At 48.3% G+C, this 21060-nt stretch overlaps 1 pseudogene; it reads right to left on the bottom strand.

Annotated features, from left to right (window-relative positions):
• Positions 1-2701: 2701 nt before the first annotated feature.
• LOC114629402 overlaps positions 2702-21060 on the bottom strand; it is a 41037-nt pseudogene continuing 22678 nt past the window's right edge.

The raw sequence follows: 21060 nt of genomic DNA, 5'->3' as shown, positions 1-21060 counted from the left end.
CTTCTACTTCTTCTTCTTCTTACAGAATTTTGCAATGGTTGCCCTGGTAGCCTGTGACTGACAATTTTCCAGCCTTGACCTTGAGTGAGGTCACACGTGTGCTCCATGCCCAAAGTTTGCTTTCGTATACCTCTTGTAAGGACAGTAACCCCCAGATCCCACACAGTTATCTCACCCTATTACATCTCTGGAGCTATTGCAATCATTACTTTTCTCATTGCTGTTACCAAATACCTAACAGGGAAGCAACGTTAGCTGGGAGTGGTGGATGTGGTGGCACATGCCTTTAACCTCAGCACACGGAAGCTGAGATGTGTGGATCTCTGTGAGTTCAAGGTCATGTACATGATAGAGAGAGATAGAGACCCCATTGAAAGAAAAAGCAACTTAAGGGAGGAAGAGTTTGCTTTGGCTCACAAGCTGCTGGGATATAGCCCACCGTGGTGGGAGGACTTGAGAGCAGGCATCTCCATGCAGTGGTAACACACAGCTGAGAGTCTTCACACCCTGACACATTTGTGGAATGGGAAGCAGAGGATGCATGCCTGCACTTGGCTGGCTTTCTTCCATTTCCTTTTTTATTAATTTTGGGACTCTAGCTCATCCCACATCCACAATGTTCTTTCTATTTCAATAGTTCATTTCCTCTGGAAATGCTCTAGACATCTTAAATGGTGTCTCCCAGGGGATTCTGAATGCAGTTAGTAGTCAGGCATGGTAGCCTGTTCCTGCATTTAGGTGGTGAAAGAAAGAGAACCAAAAGGTCTTGGTTATCTTCCTTTACATAGAGAGTTTGAGGCTAGTTTGGGTTAACGTTAGACCCTATCTCAAAACAAAAACAGAATAGGGCCGGAGAGATGAGTCAGCTGTTAAGAATTTTTCCTGCTCTTCCAGAGGACTCAACTTTGATTCTCACTTATGATCCCCAGCTGTAACCTCAGCTCCAGGGGCTCCAGTGCCTTCTTCTGGACGGTTGACTCAGTGGGCCCTGAACACATGTATACTTAAACACACACTTAAACTTCCTTAAGGGCTGGAGAGATGGCTTAGGGGTTAAGAGCACTGTCTGCTCATCCAGAGGTCCTGAGTTCAATTCCCAGCAACCACATGGTGGCTCATAACCATCTATGTATAGTGTGATCTGTTGCCCTCTTCTGGCATGAGATATACATGCAGATAGAACACTCATACACAAATAAATCTAAAAAAATTTCTAAAACATTTTTTCTTAAAACAAACATCCCACCCCCTATAATATAGGCCAGATGTGGTGGCCCTTATCTGCAGGTTGATCTCTGAGTTCAAGGCAGGCTTGGTCTACAGATAGAGTCCCAGGACAGCCAAGGCTACTACACAGAGAAACTCTATCTCAAAAAAGTTTGTTACTAGCCGGGCGGTGGTGGCGCACGCCTTTAATCCCAGCACTTGGGAGGCAGAGACAGGCGAATTTCTGAGTTCGAGGCCAGCCTGGTCTACAGAGTGAGTTCCAGGACAGCCAGGACTACACAGAGAAACCCTGTCTCGAAAAACCAAAAAAAAAAAGTTTGTTACTGCCGGGCAGTGGTGGCACACGCCTTTAATCCCACCACTTGGGAGGCAGAGGCAGGCAGATTTCTGAATTGAAGGCCAGCCTGGTCTATAGAGTGAGTTCCAGGATAGCCAGAGCTACACAGAGAAACCCTGTCTCAAAAAAAAAAAAAAAGGTTTATTACTAAAATAGCTTCAATTCAATATTATGATTTTAAAATCTAGACCTAACAGAGTCCCAGTCTTAAGAAAGCTACTAAATAATTGCCAACTGTTAAGGATAATTAAAAAAAAAAAAGTTTGTACCTTCCCGGGTACCCATTTGATTTTAGAAACACTAAATTGTTCTCACTGTTAGAACTTGGTTTTTGCCTCCTGGAAATAATGGTTATGCTCCCATGTCTTCACTCTTTTTCTTTTTTTTAAAATTTTTATTTATTTATTATATGTAAGTACACTGTAGCTGTCTTCAGACACCCCACAAGAGGGCATCAGATATCATTACAGATGGTTGTTAGCCACCATGTGGTTGCTGGGATTTGAACTCATGACCTCTGGAAGAGCAGTCAGTGCTCTTAACCACTGAGCCATCTCACCAGCCCCAAATTAATGTGTTCTCATAGACTCAATGTACCACTAGTCTGGCTGTGCCTCTGTTTCCATTTCTTTTTTCTTTTTTTTTCTTTCTTTTTTGGTTTTTCGAGACAGGGTTTCTCTGTATAGCCCGGGCTGTCCTGGAACTCACTCTGTAGACCAGGCTGGCCTCGAACTCAGAAATCCACCTGCCTCTTCCTCCCAAGTGCTGGGATTAAAGGCGTGCGCCGCCACCACCCAGCTCGTCTTCACTCTTTAAAAGTACTTTGTTTTACCTTTACAAAATCACAGTGGAGAGATTTCAAACTTTAAACGTATTAAAACTACATTCCACAGCTGAACAAGTCCGTGGAAACTAGATATGTCTCCCCCCTAAAGCAATCTTTTCAGAGAAACAGTTGAAATCTTCTCTGGACTGGCGGGGCTCCTGAAGGGCCATGGCTGACATCGGGGGTCCCCTTGGCTTTCCCACCCGGGAGCTGTCCAAGCAGCGGCCAGCCCAGCATGGGCGTCAGCAGCGGCAGCGGCAGCGGCAACGCTTGAAGTGGACCCATAGCTGGAAGGTGCTGCTAGCGAACTGTTAGAGACGCCGTGGAGCTCTCCTTTCGCGACTGAAGATCTTGAAGGCGATGTCGTCGTAGGATGGCTGGCATGGAAGAGCAGGATGGTGAAGTCGGGGCTGTGGACGCCCGGCTTCAGGAAGTACTCGGGCATGGCGCGCTTGAGGCTGAGGTCTGGGTAGAAACTGTTGACTTGTAGCCCTGCATGATCTCGGGCGCCGGGTTGTCGAAGTCCTTAGTGCGTCTGGTTGTATTTGTTCCACTCGAAGCCGGTGTGCATGCGATTGAAGAAGCGTGGCTTGCGCGGCTGCCCAGCGGTGTTTCCACACTGAACTGCGCCTCGTCCTGCTCGCGTCGCCTGTGGCCTGGAGCTGCTGGTGCGTGGTCCTGGAGGCTCCCGCAGGTGCATGTCCAGCGGCAGCTCCTGTGTGGTGAGCAGCTGCGTGCTGTAGCGCCCTGCGTCGTAGCCTGCCAGGCACTGAAGGTCCTTCTCCATCAGCACCTCTTCACGGTTTGCCTTGGCCTCTGCCTCTGCATCTCTGGGTGTCGGAGCCCCTCGGGTCCCATCAAAGGCCCCGTACTGGGGGCCGGCTCCTCAGACCCAAAGCTGTGTGTATCCGCAGGCTCGGACTTGAGGATTGGGAACCGCAGGCCCTGCTTCTGCTTCACTTTGAACAGCTTCTACCAAAGAACAATCTATTGGCGCTCACGGATCCTGCCCCTGGCCATGTGTGCAGGCAAACTGCTGCAAGCAGTAGCCCATGTCGTCGTTGGGGCATCCAGCACGGATCTTGCCTTCCATGTCCTCCTAGAAGATGACCTGCAGCTGGTTGTATGTCTTCCCCTTGAACACCAACTGCACATTGGAGCTGACCGAGGCCTTGACCTCTTCACGGTGCTTGCCTTGGCCTTCTCCCGAGACCTCCAGCTTGCGAAGCTTGGCAATCTCGTCCTCCATGATGGTTGTCACGTCGCGTCGGAAGTCCACACTCTTGCGGTGTGTACAATCTGGATGTCCTCCAGCAAGTCCTCCATGTTCACCACCGCGAGGTGCTGCTGGAGGAAGGTCTAGCGTTCGTGCATCTCCACTGCCGGTCTTTGATCTCTACACGGATGTACTTGGCCAGCAGGTCAATGGCTTGGCCCACCTGTCTCGAATAAGGATCTTGCAGCGAAGCTTGGCCAGCTGAAGGTGGAAACTATCTTGCTTCGCATGGCTGCAGATGCCCCAGGGCTCCGGAGCAGCTTAGGGATTCCAAGCTAGATGTAAACGACCCTGGGGAGCACTTGAGATTCTGCTGGTCCCAAGAGCCCAGCTCCTTACGAGTCAGAGTGTGAGGACTGGTCCTGTGAGTGCCATCAGGGTGGCTGAGGGCTCCAGCTTTACCTCCTGGACCTCTGCCACTGGTCTCCCTCCGAATTCTACCTGTGCCCCGGGTTGCGCTCCCACTACCCTCCTGCTCCCATCGCCTCTGGCTGCTCTGCCCATGACTTCTATTCTGATTTCACTGCTTCTGACCCCTGCGACCTAAGGATCGGACTGGGAGCAAGTGTCGAGACCCATTTGGTGGAGTCTCTGTCTGCTAACCTAGGCCTAGTCCTGGAAGCTTCTATCCTCCATACGATCTCATCTAAGCCTAGGATGTTTTCAGCCTCTGAGACTTATTGCTGAGTAAGCTCACCCTTTCTAGTTCTTCCTGATCTCTGACTGGCTAGTTTAACTCAGCTGTCCTGGCTCAAATTCCTCTCCAAGCTGATTCAATCAGGAGGTGAGAGGAGAACCAGAAGTTCTGGGTTATCTCTGTCTACATATTGAGTTTGAACTCTGGCTGGCCTGTTCAGGGTAACATATGTCAGTGTTCCTGCTTGGATGGGAAGGTGTCTTAGGGCTTGGGAGTCCAGGAATCACACAGCTCTGAGAGAAGGCCTCCTCAGCAGGTGTTGCAGCTCTCAGGAGAGGGTACCCCCAGCTGGGCTCAGGAACTCAGGAGCCTCAGTCCCACTCCTTCATTTCTTCTCCTCTTATCTTCTTCCGATGAGAGGCACATCAAGCAGTAAATCTCATAAAGGAGATTTACTGGAGAAGGAGGAGGAAGAGGAGAAAGAGGAGGAGGGACAAATCCAGGGATGGCTACCCTCTGCTCCTGGAAGTGAACAACAGGAAACTGGGCAAAAGGCATGACTTATGACTTGCATAGGATTTTGAGGGGTCTTAGGGATTGGTGATTTTTTTTTGTGTGTGGGACACTCAGATTAGTGGGTTTTCGTGTTCAGGGTTTGGTGTGTTTTTTTCCCCCCACCCATGTGTTAGGGTGGGAAGTCCATCCTGGTCACAGCCGGCTTTTCTTGAGGCGTCATCACTGTGGGGCTGATGGGGAAGCTTGGAGAAGTGATGCTGCTACTGTGGACAGCTCCTGTGTGACAGCTCCTTCTGTGGGGTTCACCAAGGCTGTAGGCTGAGGCAGAAACGAAGGTGACTCCACTGTGGACAGCTCCATGAGGGCAGTAGGCCGAGGTGTTGTGGTATTACCATTTTGACAGAAGCTGCCATTTTTGACAGTTCCTGTGGGACTTTTTACTGTGCGGTTGTGTGTGTGGGTTGGGGTGGGACTTAAGCCTTAAGCTGGGGCAGGAAGGAGGGGCCAGCTGCACCACAGATTGCTCATGGGAGGTCCCAGAGTCCTATCCTAGTGGGTCCAGCAGGACGCCTTCATCTTTATGGAGTCCTTTTTGGGTGTTTTAAAGAAGGAACATTAGACAGAGCTGCATAGGACCTCTGGCCATGACACAGGGCACCCCGGCCTCAGTTTGATCTGTTCCCAGACACCAGAATCTTCCTTCCTTCCAGGGTATATTGTTGAGTGTCCACATTCTCCTTGGGACTCTCTGAGCCCATCTCAGTCTGCACAGGACATGTTTTCTGCCTCTCCATGATACTGTCTGGCCTTGTCTTAGTTAAGGTTTTATTGCTATGAACAGATACCATGATCAAGGCAACTCTTATAAGGATCATATTTAATTGGAGCTGGCTTACAAGTTCAGAGGTTCAGTCCGTTATTATCAAGGCGGGAACTTGGCAGCATCCAGGCAGGCATGGTGCATTAGAAGCTGAGAGTTCTATGTCTTCATCTGAAAGTTGCTAGCAAAATACTGGCTCCCAGGCAGCTAGGACAAGGGTATTAAAGCCCACACCCACAGCGACACACCTATTCCAACAAGGTCACACCTAATCCAACAAGGCCACACCTCCTAATAGTGCCACTCCCTGAGCCAAGTATATACAAACCATCACAGGCCTGAAAGCTCTCTTCACAAATTGGTACCTCCAGGCCAGCCAGAGCAATGGCTGATCTGCCACCTCCCTGCTTATTATCAGCCTTCTGTCTGCACACTCTTCCACCTGGATACCTCTTCCTTTCCTCCTTCCCTAGAGGAACATCAAGGTCTTGACTTCTGGAAGTTTTAGAGTTAGAACACAAGGTGGGGCAGAGAGTCTGTTTGTCAGTTCATTTCCAGCAGTGGCAGATGCCCTGCTATGCTAATCCAAGAAGGTAACATGGGAAAATATAAACTGAGTCCTTGCAGATCTGTAAAAAGGCCTGGTGTCTTGTCCTTAGGTTGGGGGAACCTGGACCAGTGTAAGAGATGAGTTTGATGCGTTATCATTTTATGTGGGGTTGTGCCAGGCTCTCCTTTTCCTAAGTAGGGCATCCCTTGCGGGAGATGGGAATTCTGTCAAATCTACCTTAAATTCCAGGAGATCCTGGAAGCTAAAGCCAGGTATGACTCAATTCCTCACAGAATTAGCCTCTCTTTTGGTTTCTGAGCAGATTAGCTCAGGTAGCGCTTTGAAGGGGAAAGTCACAGAGGAAGCGGAAACTGACAGAGATGAATTCCTGTCATCTGTCTGCGTGTTTCCCACATAAATTCATCTTTGCATTCATGGGCTGTGACACAGCTGCTAAATCCCCTCTCCACCCTGGGTGGCTCAGGATAAATGTGTGTGTGGATGAATAAACAGGCCGGTAATCCAATCTCTGCCTGAGCTAGAGCCCTTTGTACAGTTGCCCCGGGCAACAGCTGGAGTGGGGCTATTGTCTCTCTCCTTAAAGCCCCATTAAGGAGCCTTCTGCCTTGCTTCTTCTCTAAAGCAATTAGTGGGAGGTTTGATTGGTTAGGGCTGGACAGAAGCTCAGGCACTGGCAGCCCTCCCCAAGTAGAGCTTTACTCATTTACTGACAGGAGAGCTGCTTTTGGTTAGTGTTGGGTATCGAGCTAGATGTGGGTGTTTCTGTTGAGATCTGTCAACCTTTGCCAAGCAGAACCGATTTTAGGATACTCTCCCTAACTCTTTTAAATGGGAGTACACCTTTCCAGGGTGGGGCTGGGCTGTTTTTATTTCCGGTTGTGGCAATCCCATCCTTATGCCAAAGGCTGGACATTGCTTACTTTGTCTGTCAGGTCCTGTTGGTTGCAGTATCAAATAAATAAATAGCCGGGCGGTGGTGGCACATGCCTTTAATCCCAGCACTTGGGAGGCAGAGGCAGGCGGATTTCTGAGTTCGAGGCCAGCCTGGTCTACAGAGTGAGTTCCAGGACAGCCAGAAATACACAGAGAAACCCTGTCTCGAAAAACCAAAAATAAATAAATAAATAAATAAATAAAATACAGTCTGGCTGCTTCCCCCAGCTGCTGCTATATCATGTACAGATCACTGCTATAAGAGCTTGTGTCTAGTTCTTGTGTTCATTGTCTTTGGTGGCCCCACAGCTTAACCTGCTGGTACTTGTACTTTCCTGTGGTCCATGGGAAGGCAGGAGGCAGACTGAGGTTACTACTGAAAAGCAAAAACAGAATTAAGGAGATAGCTATGGGAAGATGTAGCTCTGCACATTCATCTGGGGTCAGAGCCACTGGCCCAGCTGAGAGCCGTGTGAGGAAAAGGTACATGTCCTTCTTTAGTTGCCATCAGAAGATACCCCAGACCCAGCTGACACCTGGGCCTTGATCTCAAGGATCTGGCTGGACCTAGTCTAGTTCCTGATCCACAGAATTCTTGAGAATTCCTATGTGTCTTATGTGGCTAATTCAGGAACTATGTATTTGATAGCAGTAACTGACCATTGCACCCCATGCTCTGCCTCCAACAACCAGAGAGGTTTCCATGAAAGACCCAAGTCGCCTCACATGGGTTTGCTGTTCATGGCTCTACAGTGTCCTCCCATCAACTTTGTCTTTCTTTCTTTCTTTTCTTTTCTTTCTTTCTTTCTTTCTTTCTTTCTTTCTTTCTTTCTCTCTCTCTCTCTCTCTTTCTTTCTTTCTTTCTTTTTTTCTTTTTCTTTTTTTTTTGTTTTTTCGAGACAGGGTTTCTCTGTGTAGCACTGGCTGTCCTGGAACTCACTCTGTAGACCAGGCTGGCCTCGAACTCGGAAATCTGCCTGCCTCTGCCTCCCAAGTGCTGGGACTAAAGGCGTGCGCCCGGCTTCAACTTTGTCTTTATGACCACCTCCTGCCTCCGGTGTCCCTATCCCATTTTCTCCCTCTCCTCCAGCTGTGTTGGGCTGTACTCTGAACACCCAGGCTACTTCTGTCTCAGAGTCTTTACACTGTCTCATCCTCTGCTGGAGATACCATTCTCCAAACCCCTTGGATCGCTTTGTTCTCATATTCTTCAAATGTCAGCTTTCCTATGGGTCCTTCTTAACTCTACCTTGCTAACCCCTCCCACTGTCCTAGAACTTGCAGACACCAGACTCTGTTGTTGCCTCCCCTCTTGCAACCAGGGAATAATAGGCAATCAGGAGAACAGGTTGTTTTCCCTGAGATTTTTATTCTTCCCTGCTGTACATCTCAGGCTCAGAGCAGAATCTCATGTACTGCAACTCCCACCTCTGGTCTCTCTCCCTTTCCCAGAAGTGGTAAGTTTATGAGCAAGTGATTTTCACAGAGAGATGGAGGCCACAGCAGGGGGAATCCCTTCAGGTTCTGCAATATTCATGTCCCACAGGAGGTCTTCATGGAGGGCCTGAGCTTACTTATACAGTGAAGGAGGAGTTCAGGCTGGGTTGGTTTAGCATCTGTTTCAGCCAGCTCAGGGTATGTACTATAACACCACAGAGCAAGCAGCTGAAATATCAGGCATTTCTGACTCCTGGTTCTGGGGCTTGGGAGAGAACAGAGATAAAGAGACAGAGTCAGAGATAAAGAATCAGTGACAGAGAGAAGAAACAGGGAGAGACAGAGAAGAGAGATGGCGCAAATGGTCCTTCTTTCTTCCTGTGTGGTCCTTCTCTCTTCCTGTCTGAGCACCATCCTTACAGGCCCACCTCCAAAAGCCTCATGGGGTCAGGGGTACCAGCTGTGAGCATGAAGTCCAAGTCTTGAGTTTGTGACAGGTTCCCACTGACTTGATTTTCTTCCTGCAATTTAAGGATCATCTCATTTGGACAAAGGCAGTAGACCTGGCCCAGATGCTGACTCTAGGGGTTTTAAGAGCAGTTTGCAGACACTTTGGTCTCCTTTGAGATAAGGACGGAGGACCATGCTTTATTGTTCTCTAAATATTAGGCTTGGGTGTGGATCTGCTCTGGTGGTTGTGGGAGTGTGTGTTACTCTCAGTCTCTGGTCTTCAGTGGTCACAGAGCAAAAGTGAAAGGCTGACCTTCATTTCGAATGGCATGTAAGCACACTTTTATGCGCTCAGTGTAGTGTGAGGGCTGTTTGTTACTCGGCTCAGTACTGCCCAGCTTGATTGATAATTATCGTGAATGGGAGTGTGTCTGTCCCATTCATGGAACAAAGACCCAAAGCTGTTTTACAGCCATGTCCCAAAGTCATTTTCTAGGTCCCTGAGAAACTGTAAAAAGGAACAAGACAGGGTCTGTCCGCAGAGGAGTTGCGAGGCTGGTGGACTCTCCTGGGGTGAAAGGGTTAGGAAGAGGGTTTCTTTGTCTCCATCCTCAACAGAGTAGCAAATCACAGATTTCCTGAGATCTCCTGAGAAACAACTTGGGCTCAGCTGAAAGGGAAAGTGAAGCTACACAGCCCAGGAACTGATGGGTTCATGCTGCACCTCACACTCCCAAGGTTTCTGAGAGCATTCACATGGGACAGATACCAGGAGCCTTCAGTTTAGCACACGTACTTCTACATGCTTTGAACAAACACACAGTATTTGCTGTATACTATTATTCATTGTGATACTGCTACGTGTGTATGTCTCCACAGAGGCAGCCTGCTCCTTGGATGGTTCACTGGTCTATTCACACACAATTTCCATACATCTCTAAAGATTACCATTTTAACAGCTTTTGGTAGATACCAAGAGGCAGGTACATTTTACAGTGCATAAATCTAATTTTCTCTGAACTCAATTTTCTCAGGCTTCAGAATCAATTTGGATCTGTCAGGATTTTATTCCGAAGTCCATTAATGCCTAGCCATTTCCTTCCAACCCTCTCCAAACTTCCCCCTCTCATCCCGGCTGAAAAAGATGCCTTGCTGATACAAAGTAACAGCTTTTTATCTCTTTACAACAAAATCTAATTAGGATTGAAGGAGACTCACTAGGAGGCCTCCTGACTTGACATATGTCACAACTCTACTCCCTGATAAGGGCTGTGGTGTCCTTACATTCTTGACTGGCAGGAAAGGAAACTGCTGTCCCTGGTAGGCAAATGTACCCTCTGGGCCTTTCTGATGTCCTGAGCCGATTGGCTCTGTGTATTTCCACGTGAAACTCACCACTTGCCTGTGAGTAAGTTTCCATTGTAGTATCTAAACTGAATACCACACACACACTTCAACCCTATAGACAGCTGTCTCTGTTGGACCAGTTTACAGATGAGGAGACAGACGCTAAATGTGTCAATTGTCCCAGGGAGTGGAAAAACCATCACCTGTCACCCACAGGCAGTTCCCACATTTGCTGGTGAATCTGAGCCAGGCATCGTATGTATACCTTTAATTCCAGCACTCTGGAGGCAGAAGTAGATGGATCTCTGTGAGGTCGAGGCCAGCCCGGTCTACACACTGAGTTCCATGACAGCAAGGGCTATGTAGAAACCCTGTTGCAAACAAAACAAAACACTACCAATAAGTGAAATAATAAACCCATTCTTTCTTGAGTTGTTTTACGTCAGGGAATTTTATCGTAACCGGAAAAAGCAGATAGATACCTCAATAGCTGAGAGACTTTTCAAGGTTAATGATAGTTAACTCAGAGTGGGAGATGTGTGTGTGGGTGAGCGATAGGATAGCCACCTTGGGCCTTCTGCCTAAGAGTTGTCTTGGTATGCACTGAGCTGGCCAGCATGCTTCTATCTTCTGCCAACCTGGTGCTTGGACAGTGGTATATTAGCCAGCTGCCTAGAAGTGCTTAGGTATCTGTCTGTGTCTAGTCCATGTGGGCCACTAGGCAGTGTGCCACAGATGGTGGCTCACAGGCTACAGAGGATCCTCTCTCTAGAGGCTGAAAGCCGGTGATCACAGCTCAGCAGATCTGGAGTCAGGTGGGACCTCCTGACACATAATTAGCACCTCACTGTGAGCTCAAGGAGCAGAGGGTGTGGCCCTTAGGACACTGCAAAAACCCTTGGGCTCTTCCTCCAGACCACACAAGTTCCAGGGCCCCTTGACGCCATCCCTGTTGTAATTGTAGGAGAGCCACACTCAGGGCAGGCATTGCTAATGTGAAACTTGGGTGATAAGATTTCCATAGATCAAGCTATAATCTGGCCCCTCGTGTCAGTCCCCAGCCAGCTGGTGACAAGGTCTGGTGACAACACGGTGCTGGCCACACTCATCTAGGGAAGGACAGAAGAAGGGAGTATGACCACAGAGCGAATGAAGCTTTTTGCTTGTCAACCATACATGTAACTATGGGACTGGGAATAAGTTCTAGCACTTTCAGAGTGTTTGGTGTAATTCATGAGAAATGTCCCTTTTTAAGTTTCATATGCATTGATAATAGACCCTGCAGCATCTTGGGAAATCTAGACAATTGTTTAAGCAGTCAGTCATATCCTGAAGGCAGATACCATCCTATGATGTCACCTCTTTCTCCTCTCTGGGTCTCTGTGTCTTTGTCTGTCTTTATGTGTCTGCCTCTGATTCTCTTAGTTTCTGTCTGCTGGCCCTGGTTTAACACCTCCCCCAAGCATGATGAGATAAAGAACCTGCATTCCCCACCCTTTAAAAATGTATGTGTTTCCCATGTATGTATGTATGTATGTATGTATGTATACCATGTTCATGCCTGGTACTCGTGGACACTAGAAGAGGGGATTGGATCCACTAGAACTGGATTTACAGATAATTGTGAGCTGTCATGCAGGTGCGGAGAACTGAACCTAGATCCCCTGCAAGGGCAGCAAGGGGCTCTTCACCTCTGAGCCAGCTCTCTAGTGCTCCTCGTGTTTTTGAGACAGGGTTTTGTCATGTAGCCTTGGCTGGCCTGAAGTCCCTTATATAATCAGCACTGACCTTGAATTCAGAGAGATCTGCCTGCTTTTGCTTTTACCTCTCAAGTGCCACCATGCCTGCCACCTCCCTCTTTTGAGATAGGGTTTCAAAAAACTGTCTGCAGCTCAGTCTGTTTTCAAACTGGAGACCCTCATGCCCTTCCTTTTCCAGTGCTGAGATTACAGATGTGTCCCCTCTGGCTCACCGTCTCTCCTCGGGTCTCACTGCTGCTCTGAGATTGCACTCCTCTAGCCAGCAGGCTCCTGTTCATCTTTCAGAACTCTGCTTCCCCACTCTCCCCCAGGTCTGCCTTTGGGATTCTCTCTTGAGACCAAGACAGGGTCCTCCTCAGGCTGTCCTGTATTAGCCTCTCTAATGACAGAGGAATTACAGGTGTGTGCTACTGTGCTCAGCTTTTCTTCCTCTATTGATTGATGATTGATTGATTGGTTTTTTTGAGGCAGGGTTTCTCTGTGTAGCTCTAGCTGTCCTGGAACTTGCTCTGTAGACTATGCTAGTCTTGAACTCAGAGATCTGCCTGCCTCCGCCTCCTGAGTGCTGGGATTACAGGTGTGTTACAGCACTACCCTAGCCTCCTTCCCCCTTTTATATCCCCCATTCAGTGTGTCAGGAGACTCTCTGGGTCTATGTGGGGGGTACTCTACCCTGGGCTCTGGCTTTTCTCCTCACCAGCTCATGCTGGGCTGCAGCTGTGCTGACAAGGTTAGCATGTGCACCCTATCATAGCTCTCAGAAGCCTGTGTGATACAGATTTTGAAGAAGCCAATTCCCAGTAAGTGGCAGGCCTCCATTTTCTACAGGGCTCCAACTCCTACTCCGTGGTGCACTTTGTTTAAGTAAATAACTCATCTCGGGAATGACCTGAATCCCATCAGCAGGCTCTGTACACAGGACTGAGGAACTCAGAGTTCCACTCTAGCTCCACCCCCAGGGTGTGGTCTGAGCTTTCCCTACGTGCCTTTAGACCAGGAGGGGAACGGAAGTCTCAGTGGGTATCTGGGGTATTAGGGTGCTGCGCTTTTGTGGTCTCCTTCCTGCCAAGGCCCTTATTGAGCACCTCCTGTCTGCAGAGCCCATTCTACGTTGGTGAGAAAAGTAGAAGGCAAATTCCTACAGCCTTGTGTTCTAAGGATGGGCAAGAACACTAAAGGAGGGGGGAGAGAGAGGGGTCTGAGCTACCCTTGCACCACTGGGTGTGGCGGGCAGTGGGAAGGAGGCTGGTGCCCTCTTCTGGTTTCCTGTAGTTCTCCAGGTTCTCAGAGGCTCTTCCTTTCCATGGTAGAGTGAAGTGGGACTCACTGTCCTTGATCAGCCCATACCTCTGAACCTACTTCTTCACCTCCCCAGACGTCTTCTCAATTCAGAATCCCTAGGTTCTCCCTGCTCATCTGCTTTGCTATTGCCTTCTACCCTGTGTAGGAAAGCCTTTGGCTTGTTGTATGGAAATGGGAGATCCTTCAAAGGCTAGATGAGCAAGGGAGGGAGCTGGGAGACAGCCATCTCCAGTCTTGTTGACTAGCTGGGTTTCAGTTCCTTCCAAGTATCGGGACTCTTGGGCTGTGCCCAAGAACTTGTAGCCCTCAGAACACATGGTCAGAGAACCCATAGTATAGTCACCTCAGAGTCACAGCACAAGGTCAGAGGGCACATAACCAGGACCTGACATGGTGGGGTTGTGGGTCAGTCTTGGGGTTCTCATACAGCAGCAGTGAGTAGAGCTTCAGGTAGACGGGCTGGTGGTGGGGCTTGTGAAGGGCTGTTGGAGGGAGAGGAGACTGTCTTCCCCTCTTGTTGAGCCTATGCAAGCAGGTCAGAGCAACTTACAAGGGGACCCCCGAGGCCTGACCTGGCCCTAAGGTTTAGCCTTTTTCCCTGTTCATCAGCCTAGGTATCTGCAGCTGGGGTCTGTCTGACCAGTAGCACCAGTGTCACCTATTGCTTGGGTGGAAGGTTGGGGGGTGAAGACCTCCCAGACCAGGCTTGAGCCACTGGGAGCTTCATGTTCTATGACATCCTGCTCTGAGCCCAGTGTGGTGGCCAGCTAAGGGCCACGATAGAACTCACACAGCAAGGCCCCAGGTGCCAGTTGCAGGATATTTGATCACACTGTGAACCCTGAGATTGTGTTGTTTACTGGAAAAACCTGTTCCTAATTGTGGTGTGGCTCAACCCTTAGCACACACCTTTAATCTCTCTGGCTGGAATAAAGAGACTCCCTAAGTAGACACATTTAATCCCAAACAAAAAAGGTAAAATTAGTTTATAAGAGTTTAAATGTTTAAAAGTCATGTCCAATTGAGTGGCAAAGTGACAAATTAGAGAAAGACCTGACAGAATGGGATATGCTCAACTCTCACGAGAAGAGAGAGGAAAGGGAAGCTACTTAAGAGAGCAGTACAGAAGCCGGGCTGTGGTGGAGCACGCCTTTAATTCCAGCACTTGGGAGGCAGAGGCAGGCAGATTTCTGAGTTCAAGGCCAGCCTGGTCTACAAAGTGAGTTACAGGACATCCAGGGCTACACAGAGAAACCCTGTCTCGAAAAACCGGGGGTGGGAGTGGGGGAAGGAGGAGAGAGAGAGAGAGAGAGCAGTTCAGAGAAAAAAAAGAAAGGAGGCTGTTTTACCAGGAGAGTTTTACAGAGACAAGCTGAGGAGAGAACAAGCCAGAGAATGAGGAGCCAGAAGAGTAGAACATATTGCCAAAGTTAGTATGAGGTCAAGTAGAGCAATTCAGTATGAAACTGAGAGAGGCTACACTGAACTAGTGTGGAGAGAAGTTTGATCCAGAACATCTGAGTTGAACCATCTAGTCAGAGATCAGAAAGAACTAGGAAGGACGAGCTTATTCAGCAGTAAGTCTCAGAGGCAGAACACACTCTAGGCCTAGATTAGATTGTACAGAGTCTAGAACTTTCCAGGGCTAGGCCTAAGTTGGCAGTAAACTTACTGGAGGCAGTAAGTCTAAGAGATACAATTACATCAGGAGAATAAAAGCTACTTTTACAGGTCTGCAGTTACATGGTTGTGTCCTGGACTGAGGCTCTCACAAAGTATGCAAATATAATACCTATTGCTAACCGAATAATTTGCCCAGGTGGTTAGCTTTGCTTGTGTGATGTGTGATATGTGTGTGTAGCCTGATGTGTCTGTATGTGGTATGTGTGTGTGTTGTAGGTACAAAGGCAGTCTAACCGGCCTCAGGATATCCTCTCTCCTGAGAAACATGTTTGGGGCCCATATGGTATCCTGTCAAAGCCAGTCTTCACCAGGACTGGAGACCTGCCTTTACAGACATTGCAGGGTCTTCAGACCTGGTACCAAATGGAGGGGTCATTTAAGTAGAACTCTTCAGGATAGCACACTGCTACTTTGCTGAACTGATACCTGCCTGTGATTGTGCAACTAGCAAACAGGTTGGAATCTGTCACTCAATTCTACTAAAGGACATATTAGAGACTAGCCTCCTTACAATCTAATCTGGGCCTAGAATGTTTTCAGCCTCTGAGACTTACTATAACCTCACCTTTTCTAGCTCTTTCTAAATTCTGGTTGGCTGGTTCATTCAACTCAGATGTTCTGGGCCAAGTGCCTCTCCAAGCTGACTGATTCAAAGCGGCTTCTCTCAGCTTCTATAACTGAATCTCTCTGCTTGGCCTCATACTAACTCTAGCAATCTGTCCTAATCTTCTGGCTCCTTCTCATTCTTTGCCTCATTCTGTCTTCACTTGCAACCTGTCTCTATAAAGCTGTCCCAATAAAACTGCCTTCTCCTCCTCCTCCTCTTCTTCCTCTTCCTCCTTCCCCCAACACCCTCTCTCTCTCTGCACTGTTCTCTTAACTCACTGACTCACCCACTGATTAGAACTCAGAGATCTGTATGCCTCTGTTTCCTAAGTGCTGGAATTCAAGGTGTGTACTAGGATCTAAGTTGTGTACCTGGACCTTTTTTTTTTTTTTTAACCTGAAACTTTTTGTATACCAGGCTGGCCTAGAACCCACGTATCTGCTTGCCTCCGTTTCCTGGGATTAAAGATGTGACTGTATTCCAGCTGGATTACACAGACCTATGTAGAGGGAACATCTTGTGTGTTGTATGGATGCCTTATCTGTCAATTAAAAACCTATGGCCTATAGAGAAGGGTAGAATGGAAGGTGGGACATCTGGGAGGCATTTTTGGGATAGAGCCAGGTCCCAGATTTGACCAATGTGACAAGGCAGTTGCATGGTTGAACACAGATAACCAGCCATGTGACAGAATGTAGATTTGAGTAAATGGGTTATAGTAAATTATGATCTAGTCAGAGAAGAGCCTAGCTGTATGGCCAAGATATTTGTAAACATATTGAGTCTAAGTCCTATTTCTGGGAGCATTGTGTCAGGAGGAAGAACCAGGTTCAAACTTCTACAGACCTGAAAGTCTTTGGAATCTTGCCAGAGCATCCATGTTGCTGGATTACAAATTCCTCTACACATGTAGAAAACACCTGAGCAGTTTTCTTCAAAACTATTAAGATGGGGCCGGGCAGTGGTAGCGCATGCCTTTAATCCCACCACTTGGGAGGCAGAGGCAGGCAGATTTCTGAGTTTGAGAGTTCGAGGCCAGCCTGGTCTACAGAGCGAGTTCCAGGACAGCCAGGGCTACATAGAGAAACCCTGACTCGAAAAACCAAAAAAACAAAACAAAACAAAACAACTATTAAGATGGACAGAGCCCTGGACCAGGCCCTAGACAGTTGGAGAAACTGGCAAGAAATCGGGGATCTCAACAACCCCTGCAGTCTGCAAGAAGCAGAGCCAATGGCAGTGTCTTCTGGGAGTATGTATTAAGCGCTAGAGAACTTTAGGACAGTGTTAGCGAGTGAACAGAGTGCCTGTGGGCTCTAGGCATGTAGAACCAGATATAGCCACAAGGTGACAGCAGCACCCTTTATACTAGCCTAAGGAGGTAGGCCATGGGGTTGCCTGCCTTTCCAAGTTGGCAGCAGGCCAGCTGTGACGTGCAGTGGTCTGACTTATATGGAGCAGCTGGAGGTCAGGTAGGGGTCCTCACAACAAGAATATCTACCTCTTCAGGTTTAGGTGATGTGGTTCCTGCTCTTTTTTTTTTTTTTTGAGTTCTTCTCTCTTGTATTCTTTCTCTGTTTGTCTCCTGTTTGTCTATTTCTCTTTGTCTGATGGTGTCTTTCTGTTTGCCTGTCTTTCTTTGTCTGCCTTTCCTTTTGATCCTGAACTGTCTGGGCTCAGATCCTAGGACTTCCTTTTTAGCTGGGTTGTCTCCAGATGGTATCTTAATTTTCTACTCCTCAGTGTCCTGATTTCTGACATGGGAAAGCAGCGTCTGTGGTAGGTAGGGCTGCTATAGGGCTCAGATGGATAGCAGGGTGGCTTGGAGGATCACGGTCTTGCACATATATATGTTACATTAATGTAAAGAAACTTCTGTTTTGTATGGTCTGGGCATGTGTTCCAGACACACTCTTCGTCCTTCTCAGTCAGCTCTTTCTTGTTCCTTGCACGAGTGAGTGGAGTTGAGAGACTAGCTGAGTATTGGTCCAGACTCTGTGTAGCTCTTAGGGTCCCATTATCCCCGTGGCTTGGCAGAAAGATGTGCTTAGGTTGGTAACCTGCATAGACTTCATAGCTCCAGAGCCAGCCTAAGGTTGTGGTCTCTAGTTCCCCAAAAGCCTAGGCCTGGCTAATATATATGAAGTCCTTCTGTTGTTCAGAGGCGAGGGCCTGAAATGTACCAAAAATACAACTTGCCCAGCTGGGAAAGACAGCCTACACCTTAGTATCTACCCCAGAGTCCAGCTGATACTCCAGAGTTCAAACTGACAAAAAGACCCCACCTAATAAATACTCTGACATCCCAGGCCCTTCCCAACAGCCCTGCACAGACTGGGTTCCTAGGCAGGAGGCCTACTTGGCAGAATTGGGAACCTCAGTTCCTAATAGCACCCAGATATCACCAACATCATGGGGCCTGTGGCCACATCTCTAAGCTATTGCCAATGGTCCAGGAGCAACACATTAATTCTGTTTGTAATTAAAAAAAAAAAAAAAAGGTGCCCTTTAAAAATTGCTCGCTGTTTCAGCATCTAGGCAGCAAATTATCTCAAAGTGAATTTTCTTTGTTCTGAGAACCTAATTGAGGGGCTATGTGTATGCGTAAGCACGTGCATGTGCGTGTATGGACATAGAATGTGCTTGGGGGTTTTCAGTTCTAGTCACATGATGTAGACAGCCAAGGGCTTTACAAAGACACAATGCTCCATGCCTGCCCCCCAAACAGTGGTTCAGCTGGTTAAAGGGGCCTCAGCTCCCAGGAAACTGCAGTGGGTATCTTAGGAAGACCTCAATAGAAAGAATAAGATCCTCAGGTGTTTGGTGCATAAGGGCCAGGCCCTGATGCAGAGAGGTCCCTGCCCAACCTTGATGCCTGAACTATGGGGAGGTCCTGCCCTTCTTTGGAGTTCCCAATAGGCTCATCATCGGGGTATCCTGTGGCTCCATCCTAACCCTGACCCGGGGAATGAGAATCATGTTGAGTTTTCTTACTCAGACTCGGTGAGAAATTCCAACTCAGTCATTGTAGGGGTGCTGCTTCTGTTAGGGGGCATGTGAAGTTCTATCCTCTACTTCAGAATGTGCCAGATGGACACGGGTCATTGCCGATGGATTTAGGGTGAAGTAGCATGTTCTAAGCCAGCAGCTATGGAAATCTGCACCAACGCAGACACAAAGAAGCCATTTAAGCAGGAGGCACATTTGTGGGGGGAATGTTTCTACAAGTCGAGGAACTCTAAAGATTTCCAGCCTCCCTCAGCAGCTCAGGACTCAGGCTGTGAGCTCAATCCTGTTATGTAAACCATCCACAGAAGTGGGTACTGTCTGGGGGAGAGGAAAGGGTACAGCCATTAGAAAAGCATTAAGCAGGGTTGTTGGCCACAGTGGGTAGCAGTGGGCATTTCTTTTTTTTTTTCTTTTGGTTTTTCAAGATAGAGTTTCTCTGTGTAGCCCAGGCTGTCCTGAAACTCACTCTGTAGACCAGGCTGGCCTCAAACTCAGAAATCCACCTGCCTCTGCCTCCCTAGTGCTGGGACTAAAGGTGTGCACCACTACTGCCTGGTGCAGTGGGCATTTCAATACCAAAGCTTGGCTTCATTTGGGTACCCTGGCAGAATGCTAACTTTCTTATGAATGTGAACCAGCTCTCCAAACCCTGTCTGTTTTCTCAAGCTAGGTTGTGCTGAGCTCTCTATGGAAGGAGGTCCTCTCCTTCGCTTTCCTCCTGCTCCTGGCTTTGTGGTGAACTGTGAGGAAGGGGTTGTGGAAGGATACTCTCTTCTGTGAAGGACAGGTTTGTTCAACTCCAGCATGAATGTCCCTGTACTCTGCCTGTTTATGTCCACTGTGTCACACAGAATATCCTCAGTAGTGGCTCAGCTCGGCCCAGGCCTCGTTTGGCTCACAAGAGGCCACCAAGACCTCAGTAATACAAGTAAAGCCAAGACATTGTATAGTTGAGGGTGTCACTGCAGTCAGAAAAAGTAGTCCCTTGCTTTGGCATTCCTCCTACACTGAAGTCATGGCCAGGCTTCTCAGGATGTCCTCAGTCATAGCTTTCATCTGGGGGGAGGCAAGCATCACAGGGATGTCTCTACCCGGGGTAGGTGCACTTTGACATTGAGCTACTCAACTTTCAAATCTGTATTGCTGGTTTTATCCAGAACCTTTCAGGGTCTCTGACCCCTCATCTCAGCTGTATGCCCACCAGAGTCTGGAGAATGAACTTACAGGCATCCCACTGACAACTTGCATCCCTGGCTATGGTGAGGGTTTAGGGGCACAAGGTCCCTATGGTTTGGACCCTCCAAATCCAAGAGACACACTAGTCCTGTACCTAAGATTCGTCATGTAGGGAGTGGCAAGAGTGGCCCTACGGTGAGTGCTGCCTTCTGTCCTTTTTCTAGGGTTCTTCTCACCACCAAGAATCTTTTCAGATGGGCACTATGTGTGTCCATGTGTTCTAGGATGCTGATCACTCATCCCAGAGCAAAAAGCTATAAAGCTTGGGAGGAGAGGGTTCTGTGGCTGGACATCTCAGAAGCATCAGACATTGGTAGCTCTTGGATGGGGTCTGGGTGAGGACATCAGGGACCTTGGTGGCTTCAGTTACACAGGATGGGCCCTGACTTTCCTATCACAGGGTCAGATAGATAGTGGCTTTCAGGAGTAAGGGGCACGGAACAGCTCAGGTCAGGGCGCATCCTGAAGTTCAAATAGGCTGTAGATATGGAGCTATGAGCCAACAGCTTACTCTTATGGTCTATACCACTGAGCCCTGGATTATCTCTGGTCCATAGGAAGGGCACTGGGGTGGAATGAAGGCCTCTTCTTAGCAAGCCTGGAGAATGACACCTACTGACGCTAATGGCTGAACTGGGGCTTAGACAAAGCCTGGGGCTTTGGCAGCAAAGATCTAGATATGACTTTTTTTTTTTTTGGTTTTTCGAGACAGGGTTTCTCTGTGTAGCCTTGGCTGTCCTGGAACTCAATCTGTAGACCAGGCTGGCCTTGAACTCAGAAATCCAACTGCCTCTGCCTCCCAAGTGCTGGGATTAAAGGCATGCACCACCACTGCCTGGCTTATGGCCTTCTTTTAAAACTGGGAGTCTTTCCAGAGCCTACCAGCATTACAAGCTTACAGAGGGCAGGGAGGCTCCAGTGGTCTAGGTTTGAGCTGCAGTAACTTTGAGAGCCATTGACATTGCCTTCAGGGCCTCCCTGAAGCTCTTTAAATTCCAATCTGGGAACTGTCATTCTCTTTGTTTTCCAGATCGCTCCACATATCCCCCCCAAAAAGCAGTGTTCCTGCTGCTCTGCCCTTGCCCT

The sequence above is a fragment of the Grammomys surdaster genome, unplaced genomic scaffold (assembly GCF_004785775.1).
Source record: "Grammomys surdaster isolate TR1022 unplaced genomic scaffold, NIH_TR_1.0 309, whole genome shotgun sequence".
Lineage (NCBI taxonomy): Eukaryota > Metazoa > Chordata > Mammalia > Rodentia > Muridae > Grammomys > Grammomys surdaster.
Note: the sequence above shows the minus strand (reverse complement) of the source record. Positions and strands in the feature narration are given on the sequence as shown.